Source organism: Trichoplusia ni, chromosome 8 (assembly GCF_003590095.1).
Source record: "Trichoplusia ni isolate ovarian cell line Hi5 chromosome 8, tn1, whole genome shotgun sequence".
Lineage (NCBI taxonomy): Eukaryota > Metazoa > Arthropoda > Insecta > Lepidoptera > Noctuidae > Trichoplusia > Trichoplusia ni.
The window spans coordinates 11,046,776-11,052,775 of NC_039485.1; the positions used below are offsets into that span (position 1 = coordinate 11,046,776).

The 6,000-nt window shown below is 33.4% G+C and overlaps 1 non-coding gene across 1 annotated transcript; it reads left to right on the top strand.

The window, feature by feature from the left end:
- Positions 1-217: 217 nt before the first annotated feature.
- Positions 218-299, top strand: Trnas-aga. Its single transcript has one exon. It is a non-coding gene; the product is annotated as a tRNA-Ser (tRNA).
- The last annotated feature ends 5,701 nt before the right edge of the window (positions 300-6,000 follow it).

Consider the following 6,000-nt stretch of genomic DNA (forward strand, 5'->3'; position numbering starts at 1 on the left):
TAAATTTACCTCATATATAGTCAATTAATTAATAATATTAATGTTTAGTGGAACTTAGAGAACATTTCAATGTAATGTAGGTCATCGTTTATTGTAAATAACGAAAATGTTTTATTTATGCAATATTGCAAAATTGTGTTTCAGTTAAAAAGATACTCAATATCAGCGAATAAAAGCTATCTCGGTATTGAAAGTAAATTTCGCCAAGCAAATAAAAGCAGTCGTGGCCGAGCGGTTAAGGCGTCTGACTAGAAATCAGATTCCCTCTGGGAGCGTAGGTTCGAATCCTACCGACTGCGAACTCTTTTTGCATTACATTGAAATTATAATTGGCAATTTATCACTATTATTGGTGTAATATATTTTTTATTAAGCAGTGTTATGGTGATCACAGCCAAAACGATCGTTTTATTGCACGCAATGGTAATATTTCGTGCGGTATTTCATGCCTTGGTTATCAGTTTGACGTTCCCATAATGTGACCAGGGAACCCCTCTGTTGGGAGGTTGGGACGGCTAGAGTTAGGTCCCAAAAAAAAAAAATGTTTTAATGACGGTGGGATATCGCGTTAACGCATATTTTCGATTAATTAGCAATAATTTGTTTATTTATGGTCATCGGCAAAAACGAAATGGTGTTTTATTTGTGTTACAAGCAGTGTGGCATTACGGAAATTCCCATGCCACCTATAAATTAGTGGATATTCAGTCATAAAAATGGGCCACATATAGACACCGCGGTACACTGATGTTGTATAATAAAGTTATGTAAATACAAAAAGAAATGAAAGCAAAGTATAGGCTTATATAATGTTATTTTGGTTTTTTATTGCTTTGTTATTGCTTTTTTTTTCATTATGAAATAGCTGATATTTGCGACTGGTATTATAAAAATGTTTTATTGATTAGTAACAGGAATTAATTAAAAAACACAATGAATGTTGAACTGAAACTTATTTGCTTTTAATGATATATCAAATTAAGAATATAAAGATCGCCAATGGGAGCAACAATTATTCAAGATTCAATGTCAAATGTTATCAATTCTGTACAAACTCTACATTTGTTAAATATTCCACCCCAAACGATATATTTTCTAAGTCGTGAAAGAAATACAAGAAACATTTGGAGCTTAAGAAATCTTAGTTAAGCTCCAAGTCATGTCGATCCTACCATATGGCAGACAAAACTCCCGTAGATGGCGCCCAAATGATCCTAAAGAAAAACAAATGCCCTCTAGGATTAAACAGAATTAACCCCTAGAGGTTTTTATTAACTCTAGTATGTGCAGTGATCATAAATCATTAAGTCTCTTTTGAATTCCAAGGTCCAATCTTTTATGGATATAAAAAAGCAACGTATTGCACTATTCGTTCCCTTTATAGGAGCAAAATTCCTGATAGTGTTACCAACGTGAGGAAATCATATTCTATCCTTAAAAAAGCCGGTCTAATGCGAGTCGGAGTCGCGACACCGCGGGTTCCGTACAAATTATTAAACATAAACAAACCAGTTAATTTAATCTTACCTTGACTTTATTTATTATTTGTTTTATAGCCACAGAATATTAAATAGTGCTAGCGCTGAAGCAGCAGCAGAAATATAGCATCTGTGAAAATATCTACAGTCTAGCTTTCAAGGTTCATGAGATACAGCGCAGTGACAGACAGATTTACAGACTGGTCCGATTTCAGACTTTGAGTACGGAACTCTAAAAAGAGATACGTAACTTTTTACAATATGACAGTGACACTTAATAATTAAGGGCAGACTGGTTCACAAGTGTTATGAAATTTTATAGCCATTATTGCTAAAAGAAGAGCACCTATCGCTAGCTATCCCGCTCTATCACTGGCCCGATCAAGTTGACGACTTGACGTACATGGAATCTTTCCTATGGAGTATGGAAATGGAACAGTACTTTGCATTAACTAAAATCGTTATAGGTTTTTTGAACCTTGTATTTTATGATCGACTTATCCGTAGCTATTTATTAGTAGAGCAAAAAGCCTTTTAAACGTCCTGCTGTTATGTTAAAGGCAAGGTTTGGAGTAGGTTGCTATTTAGTTACGGTAAGTATAGCAAACGTGATGGGTATTCAATTCATAATCGAGATTCGAAAATCAGTAAAAAAGCACCCCTGTTTCTCAAGTTTATTAAGAGGAGGTGAAGATACTTTTGTTGGAGTGTTCTATGTATTGCAGATACGGTTAAAGTTGGTAAATTTCCCAGTGAACGAAATTGATTATAATGAGAAAAATCCTCTTATTATCTTGGTGTATCAAACTAACTTGTAACGTCCAAGATTTCTATCGTTAAATTAATAATACCTCCCTACCACTAACTATAGTTGACAAACAGCACCGTCTGCATGAGTCACAACATTTGCACTGAACAAGGACTCTAAATAATAAGGAATTGCCAATAAAGAGGTTCTATGACTAAATATTTCATTGCTTTCTCTACAGAATGAGTCCATTACTTCTCTGACATCGCACATTTTATCGCGATAAGCGCTTATGGCTCTCAACCGTCAATTGTTGTTAAGAAAATGGGGAAATATTTCGGTTCTCAAATTGCGAATACAGGGGCGTAACAGATTTTGTAATGTGATAATTTTATTAATGTTACATAGAAATTACTCTCGGATCTAAATATTATTTTACATTTAAATAAAACTTGAGAAAATTGAGATATTTGAACCCTTCTGTAGCAAATTTAAGAAATTAGTAATTATAGTATAGTAGAAGTATCCCAGCTTTTTTTAGTTAATTAGAAAAAAAAAATTATTGAATAGTTGATTGTCCTTTTTTGTATTTTTTTATTGAATTAGCATTAATTTATTAGGCCAGTGACCAGTGTCACTTTCATCAACACAACATCAGATTGCGCTACTGTTTTTTAATAAATAAATAATAAACTAAACTTGCATACTATTTACAGCAGAGCACGTCTTCTAATCACGTGATATTTTATTCTAATTAATTATGTTATCGAAAATGAACATTCTATTAAAAGTACCATTACAATTAGTAACTAGAACATCTGTTTGTTTAGGTCCAAAATATCATATTAATTTTAATCTTAGCACCCCATTTACTTCTTTACTTTAACCATATTACTTAGTCACCAGTAACAATGATCATTAACAAAATGTATCCTAATCAAACAAGCTAGATACTTCGAAACCAGTGCACCATACATTCATAGAATTGTTTGCTCGTAAAGTCGAGAGTCCAGTGCGGGACATTTAATGCAAAATCCGGACACTACAAATATAAGTAGTCGTAGTCTTATAATATAACTATTCACGTTATCGTTGATTTAATACGTGTTGGTTTGCAATTTTTGATTGAGAAAAGTCATTCACTGATATCGATTTTTTTGGTTTACATTGTGTTACCTTAGGGATTGCTATTGCTGTGAATTAGTATTATTTTGTGACACTAAAGATTAGCCAGTCGTAATGTGGCCAGTCGCAAATAATAATATGAAGCAAACAAACAAGCATTTTTTTTATATTAAATTCTTCTTGAAAATCATTCTAAAGTAATTTCAAAAATATTAAATCCCTCTTGAGAATTGTTCTAAAGCATTGTTTTTGTTCTTGAGAAACTTGTTTACTTATTTGTGCAGTACATATATAATTATTGTGTATTTTCTTTTAGCATTATTTGTGCAGATCCAAGTCCATCCCTGTGTAGTACCGTCGTAATGAAGTTTTAGTTATGTGTCCTGTTCATGGGGGAGTAATTACTGATGGGTCTCTTTGTGTGCAGATAACGCGGGCCCTGAGGTCTGGGGTCTCGTAATCCAAGCAGATAAGAGCGCGTCGAAACAACGGCCATCGGAATTTACAAGACATTAATGTGATAGTCACTACGTGGTGAATACTTTTTCTGCTTAAAGCTGTTGCCACCAAGGAATATACATATTATCTTTTCGAAGGTGTTTGTGTATGATGATTCAGATATGCATTTTGTAATGTTGTAGTGTTCTACTTAGAAAAAAACTAAATTTTATGTTTAAAAGAAATCAACGAACGGAATTTAAGTCATAGTTCACAGATTTAAAAAAGAAACATAACAATTTTAATAAATTGAAGTGACAAAAATGGGGTCTAAGTTCATTTGCAACACAATCAGTGTGCATCAAACATACTGGTGGTATCAGTCAAACCCACATCCCATGGGAGTGGGTCTCACCACCCCACCGCGATCTGCTTGACGGAGAGAGCAATCACACAGCTATCTTTAATTAAAATCGGAAACTTCCTCGTATAGACGTAAATCGGAATGGACTTGCTTTAAATAAAAGTCTTCGTACATTATGAAAATGTGTATGAACTTGCGTATTAATTAGACCTAAGCAAATTGACCTGATTTTTTAAAATAGTTTCAATTTTGTTCAGACAAAACTGCATTCCCTCTGCAGTAAGGAATTACTAGTAAATAATAAATAGTATTTAGATACTTTATTCCATAAATGTTAATAAATTAATAATGATAATCGTGATAAATATCAGTTTATTCTAAAACCTTAACTCTACAGTATCATATAAGGCCGCAATGTAGATTCTCAAGTTTATTAAAAAAAAAACAATCTAAATAAAAGAAAAAAGTAGTAATGAGATATTTTCTCCTAATTTCACCAGGACGCGGCGACAATTGCCTCTGTCTCCGCACTCGGGAATTTTTCATTAGGAACCCGTGAAAAAATGTTTGCGTTTTTAATTATGCTCATTCGCGTAATTGGAAAGGGTGTACCTACGCAGGGGTTTTTTATATTTTCATAATGTACTCAAAAATTAGTTTTAATTAAAAGTAGAGTCAGAATAAATACGCAGAAACTAAATCGGGCCTAAGATATAATTTATTTTGTGAACTATATCAAGATTAACACTTTAATATCTGCTTCTGAGGCCTTCTTTCATTTTTAAAATATAACGCGAAATAATAATGTAATAAAAGACGTTAGACACTTAAAGAAAGTAGAACTAATTAATATTTCAAATATTAGCCAAGTTAAACGAACCGTGGAAGAAAAACAATGAGGAGCGAGGGGAGAAATGGAACAGTGTTACTTGAAATAAGAGGCCGGCTACACGAGCGACCTTTATACTGTCTTTTGAAGCATGAAAATAGATGAAAATGTGCCTCAGCTGTTTTAGATAAATATCTATTTACTTATTTAGAAAACAGTTAAAATTGCTGTTTTAGCGGCTTCAGTTAATCTCTCAAATCAGAGTTATTTACTTATTTATTAAAGCTATAAACATACGACTTTGAGATCAATTTTAAAACCATCAAATTTCTCATAAAACCAAACTAAGAAGAATGATTATCTTGATGAAGTCATCAGTATTCTATTTCAGTGCGCTTTCATTTGAGTCCTCACTGGAATATATTTGTACACGGTTCGGTTATTCTTCCCCACTTTCAACCCCATCTTTTGACCGGCGCATTCGATTTTTACACAACATGTAAAAACGCTTTGAATACAAATCAAAATAAAATTGACACCACAGACAGCAGACCGCCACGATCAAATTCTTACATCTCTCGTTTTGCGTTGGGACCTAAAAATATATTAAGGCTTTGCACATTTACCCCAAGCCTTAGCGAAGGAATTCTGCCGCGGCGCGCGGCGCCCCCTGCTCCGGTGAGAGTGGAATTATTTAATCTGTCCATGGAAACGGTGATTGATGACACCCATCATGCATTTACATGACGCGAAAAACGCTTTGAGGACCGTCATTAACTGTGTTTGTATAATCAAGGGTTATTAAGGGATAGTTCTGAGGCTTTCTTTCATACTATGCGCGTAATTGACAAATAACTTTCAAGAATTGTTGTTTTTTTCAAATGCAAATTTTACTTCAATTGTTTTTGGCTTGGTTTCGTATAAAATATGACCTAGTTTTAATTGAATTGACTGTTAATAAACAATGCGCGTTTTGCTTTTATTAATTTAATGGTCAATAAAAAGTAGTAACTTAGTT